This window comes from Silene latifolia, chromosome 2 (assembly GCF_048544455.1).
Source record: "Silene latifolia isolate original U9 population chromosome 2, ASM4854445v1, whole genome shotgun sequence".
Lineage (NCBI taxonomy): Eukaryota > Viridiplantae > Streptophyta > Magnoliopsida > Caryophyllales > Caryophyllaceae > Silene > Silene latifolia.
In genome coordinates, this window is record NC_133527.1 from 10,775,252 (window position 1) to 10,790,582 (window position 15,331).

Here is a 15,331-nt window from a genome sequence, read left to right on the forward strand (position 1 = left end):
GGTTCCCAACCCAGAGGTGATCCCCCCATTCCCCCCATCTTTATGTTGGTTTGCTTGGGTTAAGTGTCTGTCTGTGTTGTTGAGCATAGCTCAACCGTCTTGTCCTTTGGTGTTTTCTCTATGGTCGTGTTTTGGGTCTGATATGGTGATCCCCCCATTCCCCCCACCTATCGATCCCTTGTCCTTTTTCTCTAAGTTAATGTCCGGTTCTTTATGTTTTGTTCTTGTTGTTCATGAGGCGGTGGTCCTGGGAGGTGTTGTGTGGTAAATCGGGTATCGTTGTGTGTCTTGTCCGGTGTTTTTAGGTCACTTGTGTTGTCCTCTCGGCTGGGGTTGTTTTTTTGCATGTCGACGGTCCTGGGGGGTTTGGTTGTTCTCCGGCTTTTCTGGTTTCTCGGTGGCTTTGTTGGGTCGATTGTACCTGATGTGGCTTGTTTGGTGTGGCCGTGTTTTTTCTGTTGTCGGAGTAAGATTTGGCAGCTTAGGTTTGGAAGTGTTGTGTTAGAGGCGGGTTGGGTAGGGTGGTGACGGGGTGTTGGATGTGTTGTTGGTTGGTTCGGTTGTGGTGGTTTCCGCTTCTAATTGATGGTTCATCTTTTTTATTGCTAGTGTTATTTCCTGTTTTTCTCAATACTAACCTCCCTTTGTTTATGGGTGTCCTGTCCCTTAATTATCAATGAGGTTTTTAGTAGTAATTTGTGGATGAGGTTTGACAGATGATGTCGTCTTACGGCCTCTTTTGACTGGATGTTGGTTAATGGACTACCTTTGCCCTCTCTTCTTTGTATGGTGGCTTCCTTGATGCGTTGGTTGTTTGGCTATAGGGTTCGGGTTCTAAGGTGTAGGAGTCTTATCTCCACCGATGGCAGGCTTCGTTGTCTCGCTCATCTCTTTGTCTTTCTTCATTCTTTTCGCAAGAGCGGAAGTACACCTTGTCTTCGTCACTCTATTGCTGGCTTGCGTCGATGTATTCTGGAAGTCAAGTGTGCTTGTGAAGATGGATGAGTTGTTCGTAGCTATTCCTCCGCCCCCATCTATCCTATCATCGCGGATCTTGTTTACTTTTATGTTGTATTTTTAGGCTTAAATATTTTCTATGTATGCCTTAGGTATAGCTTTGTAGTGCTAAGATTTAGTTGTCGATGTTCTGGTGCTACTTAGTCGAGTAGTTTGCATTGTCGCCGGTAGTATTTGTAAGCTATTCTCCTTTCGTTGTCAAAAAAAAAAAAAAAAAAAAAAAAAAAAAGGACCCGAAGTATGATAAAATGTAGCGTTAAGGACCCGATGTATGATAGTTAATCGTCAAGGGTCTAAAGTATCAAAGGAAGCAAATAAGGACCCCAAATCAGATTTTCTTCATTTCTTTCTTCAAAGCGTCAAAAGTAAACTAATTGACTACAGTAATTAAAGACTTGGCCACATGTCTTCTAGTGAGGGGTAACCCCGTGTATTGAGCTTACATGGTACGTGTTAGTTAGCATGGTATTGACGCGTGTCGGGGAGGATCCAACCTCCTCGTTAAAAAAAAAAAAAAAAAAAAAAAAAAAAAACTACAGTAATTAAGTACACATGTCAAAATATTAGCACTAATATGATCCATTCTTCTTCAACTGCTCAACCCTTCAAACAAATTCATCAAACTAGCATCACCAAAATAAATTGTCCCTGCTTCGCACTCAAATATGAAAATAATGAAAAAAAATGCTCAGCTTTCACATAAATTCCAACATGCCACAATCACATAAATAAAGAGGTTGAATCAAAAGAGAGAGGGTGTAAGAATATGTTTTATGTTGTCTTTACATCTATATCTATACTATCTAATTAAAAGGTTAGGCAAAAGCAATAAATTTAATTCCACATGTCACTGCAATTAATTTAATTCCACATAGGCTTAGCAATCAATTTACTTTCTATACATTTTAATTATCTATTTAATTTATTACTAATTAACAAACCAAAAAGATGAGGAGACAAAAGAGCAGCAAAAAAATGACAAAAAAAAAGAGTAGTTAATTATTCACATTTCACCCAACCTCTATGATCTATATATATCTATACAATTTACTTAAAAGACTACATAAACCATTTAGTTTTATTAATCCATAAAATATTATATTATTATTAATTATTATAGTTAAAAGGGTAAAGTTAAACAAAGGCTACCTAAACCATTTAATTTTATTTCAAATGACATTTTATAATACATTACTTCGTACGATATTACTATGACTATATCTATACAATATTGTTAAAAGGCTTCTAAAAGCATTACATTTAATTCCATGTGGCGTACTCATTAAATTTCATTCTATGTTGCATTTTCATAATTTTTAAATTTATATTGATTATTAAATTTACTAAAATTTCTTACAAAAGTGTCATCATATATTTTGTAACATATAAGTTAAAGTAAATCAAAGTAAAAGACTTTTAAAAGCGTTAAATTTAATTCCATGTGGCATAATCATTAAATTTTATTCTATGTTGCATTTTTATAATTTTAAAATTTGTATTGATTAAATTTACAAAAATTTCTCACAAAAGTGTCATCATATATTTTGTAACATATAAGTTAAAATAAATAAAGGGATATTATCATTATTCTTAAATTAATTGTATACATTAAATATTTCTTGAGTCAAAAAAATTTCAAAAGTGATGTAATTTATACAAATTCCCTTACAAATTTCATAATTTTTTTAACATATAAGATAAACCAAATTGAAGGATATTAGCATTAATCTTAAATTAGTTTTATACATTAAATATTTCATGAGTTAAAAAAAATTCAAAAGTAATGAAATCTATACAAATTCACAAATAAAATTTAATATTTTAATTAAAGTTTTTGTAATAAAACCTGTTAATGAATTGATTAAAAGTCCTCCATACTTATTTTTCTAATTTATAAATTTGATTAAGTGTTTGTTGAAAGTGTTGTATTTTTTTTTTTTATAAATTGTTATACTTTACTTTCCTAAAATTAAAACCTTTTTAATTAAAAATAAAAATAATTTTGTAGTTTAATAACGTTCCTAAAAGTAAAAGTATGACATTTTACTTCAACTACTATTTAAAAACAAGACAATTGAAAAACTATGACATTTTTCACATTAGTCCAATTTACTTATTATGTGAAAAACTATTCACGCATCTAAAAATAAGGCAATTGAACACCCACAATTTTCATTAACCTTTTTCCTAATTAATTTACCTCTTAAGGTCCTCATAATAAATCATCTTATTTATTAATACTCATAACTCACAAAATAAATGAAAAGGAATATGAAAAATGAGAATCAATGGTTGTATAATCTTATTTAATAATACTCATAACTCACAAAATAAATAAATGAAAAGTAAAATGAAAAGTTTAAAAGTAATGGTTGTATAATGGATATAAAACTAATAGTTTCCATTCACTAATCCTCCATTTAATATCCATTGATCATAAATTTTCAAATTACATACTATATTTCATGGTTGAATATTATATTTGATTTTGGTGAGTATGAACATATGGTATATAAAAATGAATTAACATCTCTTATATGAAATTGTTATTGTTGTTGTTTTGTAGTATGATAAAGTATTTTAATTTTTTATGTTATTCGTACTTATGAATCGTTTGCTTTATATTGTAATTTATACTTTTCATCTGGGTTAATTTAAATGGCCTACATGTGAGAATATTTTGATTCTTTTGTTAAATGTTCGTCATGTTGATGTTTTCTCTTTGATCAATAAAACATGTGTATCAACTCTACAGCATCATCAAAGGCACGTGAATGTAGATATGGTAGAGCCTCATGCAAGTAGTTTGAAAAAAGAAGATAATCAAAAGGCACAAGACTAATGTGAAAACTAAAGATAAAACTTAAGGTATAAACTAATAAATTATTGATGTATCGTTTTATTAGTAGATAAAGACAAAAAAAATGTACTTTGTGTCAAATGACAATGAGTTGTAAAGTTTGTATAACAGATTTTGGATAACTATTTTGTTCATATTAGGGTAATTTTTTTTCACTTTCTCATATTTAATTTCGTAGATCAAACTATTTATGTTTCAAACACAATGTGTAATTATTGTCTTGTACTACTATACTAATATATCTTCATTTGTGCAAGAATTTGTTGTACATTTAGTTTAATTAAACATTATTATTCACTTTTGAGTATTAAGAAGCACGTGTAAATTTTAGTAAGAAAATTTATGTTTATCTCGTGCATTGCACGGGTAACAAAACGAATATACAATCAAAAGGCTACCTAAATCATTTAATTTTAATTCACATGACATTTTTATAATCCATTCATTCATAAATTATTATCCTTATTATTACTATTATTATTACTATTATTATTACTATTATTATTATTACTATTTTTATTATTAATTATTATTATTATTAATTATTATTATTATTATTATTATTATTATTATTATTATTATTATTATTATTATCTATACAATAACATAAAAATGATATTTTGTGTAATTCCTTAAGTATCAAGTGACATCATCTTACTCTAACTAAGTGATCATTTAAGAACCTTTATAAATTTTCTAACATAAATATGCACTAAATTTTTCATAACCATGACTAATGATCTTGGTAACTAAAAAGACAAAATAAAGATAAATATGCACTAAAATTTTCATAACTACATGAGTAATGATTTTGGTAACTATAAAGACAAATACATGGGCCCGGGGGAGATTCAACCCCCTCGCCATAAAAAATAAAAATAAAAATAAAAAACTATAAAGACAAAAAAAAAAATGACTAAATAAATGACTATGTAAGAACCTTAAAAAACTCCCTAAGAAATATGCATTAAATTTTTCATTACTCCATTATCGTTAATGATCTTGGCAACTAAAAAGACGAAAAATAAAAATTGGTTAAATTAACTCATTAAAATGATGTTTACATCAACTCATTATAATTCATTAAAGTTTAATTTCAATAACTCTCATTATCATTAGCACTAGGAGGGTTTATTTAGATCAATTATAACCGATAACTCAAGAGATATATCAATAAAAGTCATATAATCCAAGATTATAAATAAGACCACAAAAGGGGGGGGGTGCTTCCATTCACCTATAATTTATTATTTGCATACTTTTGTTTAGTCTTTTACACTCTATTTAATTGGATTCTAATTTATTTTTGTTTATTTTCAGAGTTACTTACCAAGGATCTAAACGTGAAATGTCGAGGTATAAATAATTAATATTGTATTCTTTTTTACTTTTATTTCAAATATACCAAGTATTTTTGTTTCGTTTAAGTAAGTTTAATTTTCTGGTTACAATGCTTGAATATTAAAACGGAATACTAACTTAGGGGTTGTCATTAAGACAAATCAAACCATCATACAGATTTAGGAGTTTTGGTGTTATTCCTCATTACATAGTTTTGGCTCATATCACAAAATTTCAAAATACTCTAACTATAATATATCTCCAAGTAAAAAAGAAAGTACAGAAAAAGCCAAAAAACACTTTCACGAACAATACACCGAAAATAAAACAACAAAAAAAGTCAAACCCGTGATTTTCACGGGTCACAAAACTAGTGAACCATATAAAAAGACAATTAAATTATGACAATTGCTTGAAATAAATTTGCAATTTTTTCATACCCAGATTATATGAGAAGTTTCAAACTCCTACTTGTATTTGAATACAGTATTTGATTAAGGGTAAAGCAATTTTTACATAAAAACGACAGTTTAACATGTTTTAATAATTTCTCGATGATAAAAATATAAAATAATTGATAATGACTACACAACTACTATAAAACTGAGAAATTCTATTAAATAAAAAAATTAATTGAAAGTTGTGAAGTGCATCTTTTATATACAATTAAATTATTAGCATTTATGAACAAGAAGAGAAAAAGAAAGAGAAAGCGACATACCCTTTACATTTTAGTAAACAACCCTACAAACTTGGAGTAATTAAAATTAAAGATAACACTGATCAATGTTCGCTGTACTTCCATTTCACTTAGGAAAACAAAAGTCAAAGGTAGTTTTATCTTTTTATATTAACTCTGTTACATATTATGGTTGTCGTTACTTTTTGAGGTCCTTATCGCTTAACGAAAATATGTGAAGTCCTTCATGTTATATTATGTTAAACTTTAGGTCCTTGATGTGTGATTTATAAGAGGGAGATTTTTATTGAGTTTGCCTATTTACCCAGCCACCCCAGTCATCCCTTCCCTTTGAAATCCTAATATGGAGTATATAAGGCCGGATTTACGATAACATTACCCTACAGACAAAGCGGACTGGTAAGAAGAAAAAAATATTAACCAATATGTATATTATCATAATATATCATCAAAATATATTTATTGTTATGCATATGGTCACAAGTTACTAAGCTTTTGCCACAGTTTATTATTATTTTGTCACGAATATTGCTACGTTTGTTAGTGTTTTGCAGCGATTATTGTTATTATTGTTTTCTATTTTTTTTCCTTTTTTTATTATTATGTTCCTTCCGTCTCGGTCATTTTTCTACCTTTTATTGTTATTTCATTAAAAACAATCAATCTATGTAATTAATTCAACCTAAAAGAAAATTTTCAATATAGAAATTTCTATATTTTAGTTTGCGAACTATAATTCAAAACATATTGAATTGTTAACATTATTTTGAAAGAATATCACGAGAACTATAAACGCTGGAAAAATAAATTATGATTTTGTTCGTAAAATTTATTATAACAAAAAAATCCCAAAATTTAATTAGTATTCGTTTTGATGTTTAATAATTGTTTAATTTTCTTTTAGAATGAAAAGCCAAATTTTGATGATAGTGTTTAATGCTACGAAATAGTTTAATATCCCATGAAAATTACAAGAACTCTCTAACTCTTCACTAATAAATGTTTGCTCACATAATTTTTTTATATTTTTTTGTAATATCTTGAAATTCACATCGTTCTCTTGTATTTTTTTTTTGTTATTTTAACATGTTACTATATTACTCTTATTCTCATTTTAGTTTGTTGCCGAATGATATCATTTTTGATCGACGTCAAAACGATATTTTTATTAGTCCAATATTATTAAAATGATGATATTAATTATAAGAATAATAAATTGTATTAACCATAGTTATATACTTCTATTTTTTTAGTTTGGAAATAATGGTGATATTCAAGATTTACATTTTTTTTCCTCTAATAACGGTTGTAATGTTTAATCAAATGAAAACAAATTAAATTATGTGGGTATATAATAGATAAAACAATAAACATTCTCACACTAGAGATTGAAAGTTAAAAGATATGATACTCATTAGTATATAAAGTGAAAGAAAAATATAGATTTACCCTTTTAATTAACTTCACTAGTTTTTTTTCCGTGAAAGTTATGAGTGTGTTTGAGGTAAATTGTGTAAGCTAATACTTAGATTAAAATTATTTAATTTGGTGAAAGATATTGACACGTTACTTAACTGTAAAATTGGTGTATATATAAAGTATAATAATCTATGTATCTTGATGAGAATCATCAAATATCTTCAATATATTATTTCAAATGAGTTACGTTGTTGTACATATATATTCTCCTTGTCTCAATCAATTGTTTACATTTGCTTTATATTCCCCCCTCACAAAATAAAAAAATATAAACTATTTACTGGGACAAAGGGAGTATACTACCGTAAATATTGATGTATAGAGGTAAATTGCACTATTTAATTAAACATTATGAATTATAATACAAATTTAATTGTGTCAATTGTAAAATCAAAAACTCTATAACTCCTTTTCATTATTGTCGGTTAGTAGTGAGATGCAGGGATATTGGCACTTGGCAGGTTATTGCTTGGCTGAAAATGGGTGGCGGGGTTGGTGCTAGAGATGTGAGGAGATGATAGTGTTAATGGTAGGGCGGTGTTTCTGTTTTTGTTTTTGTTTGTTGGTGCGTAATGGGGTCTTATGTTATTTTTTCCTTTAACTTTTTATATTTTACGTTGTTATTCTATTTTTTTTGGTACGTAATGTGTTTTTTTCTTTAATTTTGTACATTTTACATTGTTTTTCTATTTTTCTTTTTATGGGTCACATAATGTGTTTGATCTTTTATTTTATTTGCTTATTATTTTTTCTTCTTGAACTACCGTGCATTTTTTTTGTTTGATATTTTTTTCGGTTATTTTTCTCTCTTCGTTTTTATTTGTCTTTATCTTATTCCAACAATAAATGTGGAACTATAAAATTTAGTATATATTTTAATTTTTGATTATTGTTTAATTTATTTTAAAATTAAATAAGCTAAAGTTTAATGTTTATTATGTTATTTAATTGCATTTAATGTTTACAAATTCATTTTTGTTTTCTTTTTTCTTTTCAAAATAAGAAATGATGATGTTGCTTGATAAATTGTTCTTAAATAGTTGAGTGGTGAAATGATATGCTTTTGATTGTCTTTTTATTATATTTATAGATTGTTGAATTTGAGTAAATTTGAGAGGTATAGGAAGAGAGGGATTTTTTTTGTTTTAGGGGTGGAAAAATTTTGAAAAATCTACCTAGTATAAAAGTTACGTTCTTCTTTGGATTTCTATTGGTTGCTTAAATTCAGCAGTGGTGGGCCCCTACTAAATTTTGGGGAATTAATTACCCTCTCTCCACATTTGCTGATATTTTCCTGTTTAATTTCCGTCTTTAGAAATAGTTGTTATTTATTCTGTGTAAATATTCTACCGACTAACAAAAATCTACATTCAAAATCTATTTACAAAACAAGATTACAATAAATTTCTATGATATCTTGAAAACAGATTAGAAATTACAAGTTATGTCGACTCCTACCAAAATTTCGTGAATTGCTCTAAGAAATAGAAAAATTCAGATATTTGGTGTTAATCGGTCTAAATAACGTCTAATGATTCTGGCTGCTAATACAAAAATGATATTTAAAATCTAAAATCGAAAAATTAAATAAAATTACATTATTACGAAATAAAATACTACAAATTACATAAATAAAATCTAAAAATCATAAATTAAATTAGAGACAGATAAATACAAATTACAATCCGTTAGATTCATCAAATGTTGGATGACCTTTGCTTCCATTTTGTTTTGCTTTACAACAAGACGAGAAAAAAAATACAATAATGTGAAAAATAAAAGAAAAGAAAAAACCAAATAATAATTAAAACAAAAAAGAAAAAATATAAAAGATCTCTCAGATCGGTATCATACCACTCATCATCGAGATTTAATGAAAACTCGGTAACAATAATTAAATGCCGCCATGCCACTTTTTGTGGGGTGGCATTTTAGTTAGCTATCAATAGTAATCATACCTACCTCGGGGCTAAAAAAACCCAAGTCCATTCACCCTCATTCATCATCGATAACGAACCAACCTTTATAAAATCTCAGAACGTCCACAACTGTAACACGATAAGAATCGGAATATTAATATTAATAGTGTAGTTCATTGAAAATACATACACAATAATGATATTAATGGATAACATTAATTATTAATTTAAGTAAATTAAGTAATTAAATTAAAATTACAAATTATCAAATAACTTTTCACACAACATACCACATTACCACTACTACATCCACAATCCACAATCTGCCATTATCAATTAACTCCCCCCACACTACCCAAAACCCATATTTAACTCTATACATATAATCATTCATTGAAAATATATACACAATAATGATATTAATGGATAACATTAATTATTAATTAAATTTCAGTAAATTAAGTAATTAAATAATTAAAATTACAGATTATCAAATAACTTCTCACACAACATACCACATTACCACTACTACATCCACAATCCACAATCTGCCATTATCAATTAACTCCCCCCACACTACCCAAAACTCATATTTAACTCCCTACATATAATCATCAAACATTTCCAGCCACTTATTTCCAAATAAAACACATTAACAAAATACATTCAACAATGGAACAACCTACCCAAAAAACGATTGTTGAAATTCAAGAAGGAGACTTCAATGTATACATAAAAGCAAGGGTGATAAGAAAATGGAAGAAAGACGATTGGAATAATCAAGGAAAAGGGTATTTTCATAAAGTTGAATTCTTATTGGTTGATGAAAAGAAGAATGTTATTCAAGGATTAATCACAAAATCACTTATTAAGAAATACGATGGAAGAATTCAGGAAGGGAAGACATACAAAATTGGAAGATTCCAAACAATTCGTAACACCGGATTCAACCTTGCAACAACACACAAGTGTCGGATCAGATTTGGTACACGGACAACCATTGATGAAATAGAGTGTTGCTCAATTCCAAAGCATGGTTTTAAGTTTGTCTGTTTTGAAGATATCATTAGTAACAAACTAGAAGGAAGACAACTAATAGGTATCATCATTAGCACCTTAATTTTTTAAATGTTGTTTAATCTCATATTGAATGCTTACCACAATGAATTTAATATTTTATGTACAATTTACTAAATAAATTTTATATTATTATAAATGTCATAGGAGGAGTACAGGACTACAAAGCTGTCTTTGTACATAACAACTCCAAAAGAATGACACTAGACTTGGCAAAACAAAAGTAAGACTAATATTATTTTCGATTCTCAACATAATTTCAAAGTTGATTTCAAAAATATGTCACATTACTTATCAAAACAATCCTTATCAAATTGCAGCGATACTCAATTATCATTTTGGATGTGGGGGCCATACACTAAAGACGGCGAACATATAGCAACAAATCTTCGCTACAAGTCGGAGAAACCAGTTATTGTTTTACAATGCGTGGAAAGGGTAGTCACAAAAGGTAACATCTACGATACATGCCCAATTCATTAAAATAAACACTATTTTCCAGATTTTCCAGATTACATCAATTCAAATTAACACTAAATATTTGTGATAGGCTTATTGCGTACCTATGCAAAGATAAATTCCCTAAACACAAGTAAATGTAGTAATAGGGGTCGAACCACAAGGAAACGGGAATTACGTTGTGAATTGCTATGGGTAGATTTTTATCAAGGTCGATTTCGTTTTTGGTTTGACTTGGTTGTTTGATTGACTAATGAAACTATGATGTGAATTATATGATTAAAAGAGAGTCTAAGAGGTTCGGGTCACACATGCAAAGGTAAACATATGATCATGATAAACTTGGTATTAATAACATTGTCAATTGCTTAGGTTTAGACACACCCACCTTACGATATTAGTGTCAACCATAGACCGGGTCTTAGAGAAACTCTCGTCTATGACTAGGTCGTCCTACTATACATGCTTAGTCTAGTTCAATTCCGTGCCTCTCGACTTATAGAATGAATGAATAAACTTAATCAATTGAATAAGGCCTTAAACAAAGATTAAACGTTATGGCACAAGCATGTGATAGAAACAATTTGAACAATATTATTATTAACCTATTTTATCATGTTATATACTTAATTTGCATGGCTCCCCTAGCCCTTAGAGTAAGAGATTTAGCTACTCGTGTTAAGGTGCAAATTGTAAACTATATAAAGAGAAATGACAAACATGGTTGAGTGATTTATATGAACTAAATGTTTTAACATGTAAAAGAAATTAAACTAAAGTAATCTAATTAGAGTGCTAAATTATAAACTAATATAAACTAAATAGATATGTAAAAATGTAAACTATATAGAAATACCTTAAGGAGATGAACTTGAATGGAAGAACAATATATATAACCAAATGCTTGAAAATGTATTAAGAACCAAATGTTTAAGAACTACAAGCTTAATTAATTTGTAAACTAATATGAAAACTATTGAGAGAAATTGTAATGCTTAAGGCTATGAAAGAGTAAAATGAGACGTGAAGAAGAGATGCCTAAAGTCTTGGAATACCTCTCCTATTTATAGGAGAGGAAAAGAAAACGTAAGAAATCATGAGGCATGCGGCCCCGATCGGGTTTGGGTGGTCCCGATCGGGGTCGTGTGTTTCCGGGTATTTTCCACTTAATTCCTTACTTAATTGTTGAGGAATCCAAAGAGCGTGATTAATGACCCTTAATGCACCCTGGTAAATGCTTCATCTATCATCTTTAGAGCTCCCAAAACGTATTCTAAGCATGTTGGAATCTTATGTTTTTCCACCTTGGCTTGGACTTGAACATTGGGATTTGACTTTTGCATTAGGCTTCAATTGTAATTCTCACTTCAATCCAACAAATCTTCATGCAAACACCCATTCAAACACTTCCATGCTAGTCCAATATTAGGTCTCGTTTAGCTTAGTGGACTTAGTGTACAAAATGATAGGAAAAAGCCTCTAAATACTTAGATTCCTACAAAAACATGTTAAGACAAGCAAATACACTAGAACAACAAATATTAGCTTATGACACTGTGATAAGTGCTAAATAATAAATAAAATGGAGCTAATATAGGGGATAAAAGTATATAAAATATGCACTTATCAATTTGCTTATTTCTTTCGAATTATAGGAGGACATATACGTCTATCAACTGTGGACGATGCGACCAAGATTTATGTTAATCCGGATATACCCGAGGCACATGATATTAGGACAAGGTGGGCACATACAAAAAAAAAACAGAATTTTTTTTAAACATAAAAACTACATAAACACGTTTACTTCATCTAACACACCAAATAATGCAGATTAAGAGCAAGGTCTGGTAGAAGCAAATGAGTTGTTGAAAACAAGAACAAGACAATATTGGATGATAGTTGCAAGACAATACACGAAATCATGTGTACTGAATTGGTTAGCATTTACATGATACACAAACGTTATTAATCATTAATTTAGTTTCTTTAGTTTTTGAATACTTACTAAAATCAGATGTACAAAACAGGCTGGCAAATATGTGACAGTAGCATACTTAACTGAAATAGACGACACTTTTGGATGGTACCGTAATATATGCCAAAAGTGTACAAGTCCAGTTGGGAAGAGACATGGCAAATGGTACTGCTCAGACGAAAGTTGTATTGCACATGAAGAGGGCAGCGAAGATAAAGCAACAAGGTAAAATCCCATGTATATTTATTCTACGATATCATTATGTATACATAAATGTCTTACAACGTCATAATCATATTTGATACATGCAGATTTAAGGTGAGATTTTTAATCAGCGATGATAGTGGAGCAAAGACAAACTTAATCATGTATGATAAACAAATAAAAAAGAAGGTTGGAAAGACTCTTTTGGAATGTTTAGACAAACTAAAACAGATATAATCACTAAATTACATTACACACAAATACTTTTGTTACATATAATCTTAATCATACCATAAAAAGTTCTCTAAATATTAAAATATACACAGGTAGGAGATGTGCGAGGAGTGCCACAAGAACTAAATTCAATGTTACGAAAGAAGTATGTACTCAAGTTAATAGTTGACAAAAGGTACAACCTGGAATTAAGTTCAAGGTGCTACACTGTTGTGGACTACAATGATGATTTGAGACATATAAAAGCATGGACTAGACAATACAAAATGATAGTGGTAATAAAACAGTTTAAATTGTTTACTAAATTTTATCAAATATCATAAATCGTTTAGCTAACAATTTTAACATTTTAAAACCAGGAAATGAGTGCTGCCACAAGTGAAATACCATACTCAATGGGCCGTCTTTTGGTAGTGAATTTATAATTTTTTGCATTTAGGAAATACAATCTACTTAAAAGAGCATAAAATATTAACATGATATGTGCAGGAGAAAATTCATTAGGAGAATGAAGTCTTAGCCGCCGGCATTGCAGAGGTAAAACATAATTATCCCTTCAAAGATTAATCGCAAAAAAATGAATTACATTCACACTTTTAAGCGATTGTAAAAAATCTGTGAACCATTATAGGATGATAATGCTGTCAAGGGAATACATAAAGATGAATCTGTGGAAAAGCTTTCAACAATAAATATGACACAGGTAAAACAACACTTCTATAGTATATCTTTGACAGATTTTCCTTAATAATTCCTTGATTTAAGACTATCATTATTTAAAGTATATGTAACAATTGCACACAGGAAAGTGTCGTTACAAGTGAAACACAATCAGATTCTTTGCTGGTATGAAATTCAATCCAAATATAGTAAATAAACGCAAAATTAACACAAATTATCATAGGCTATGATCTATTATAACTTAAACTTTGAAAATAGGAAAAAATGCAGGATGCAGAAAATGAAACTGGAAGTAACACGGAGTCATTAACACCGTCAAGCACGAGGACATTATTTGCGACAGACAAGGACGGAAATGTGCAAGACGAACCATCAGCAAAAAAAGGAAAATCAGCGAAGAATTAAATGACATAAGAAGCAAAAAAGTGCATTATATTTTATTTTAGTTTGACGTAATTCAGCAATAGTTCGGATATTATTTTTCTATTTTCAAGTTGTTTAGCATGACTATTTTTTTTAACTCGGAACAATAGTTGTAATTTCTCTTTTCAATGAAGGACGACGCAATTTTATTTCAGAATTATTTTCCTAATAATTGCTGAATTAGTCAATATAAAAAAAAGGAGACAAAAAAAAAACAAAATCAAAAACAGTCTACCATGCATATTATAATAATATGATATCAAATTTACACGAGAACATCCATATTATAATAATAAGCTCAACCATATCATAAATAAAGGCAGTCATTTGTTCCAAAATAGGTGACAAACATTTTAAATAACTAAATAAATAAGAGTTGTCCTTGAAAATGTGTGGTTTAAAATGACTATTCATTCTACAAAAAACTTTTGCAAAATGAAAATTTAAATACCTATCTTTAAAATTTTAACCAGCAAAATTTCAAAATAAGGCGCCAAAAGAAGTTATTCACTACCTTCATTAACATGGTCCCCACTAACAATAAGTTAATTTGCTCATGGTGAAAAAAGTCATTAACTACCTCCATGAACATATCCCCACTAACAGTGGTTATGTCCACTTATATATAACAAAAACACAACTTCACAATCATTTACTCATTTACTAAGCTCCTTACAAAAAGGATTTCAGAGAAAAGCTCAAGTAATTCACTTAATTATTAGTACAACAAAACAGAACTCAGGAAAGAGAGAATAACAAATAATAGAAGAAGCAAGGACTCAACAAGATAACGGCATTAGATGTGCAAAAGTTTAAGCAATGGAAAAAGGAAGCAACACAAAAGCGGAAGAACTACAACGGAAAAGAAGCAAGTAAGCATTCATAAGAAGTTTTAGATACTTATCTCAAACCTAGAGCTTCCGTGTTCAGCCATTATCCAATCATAGCAATATATATAT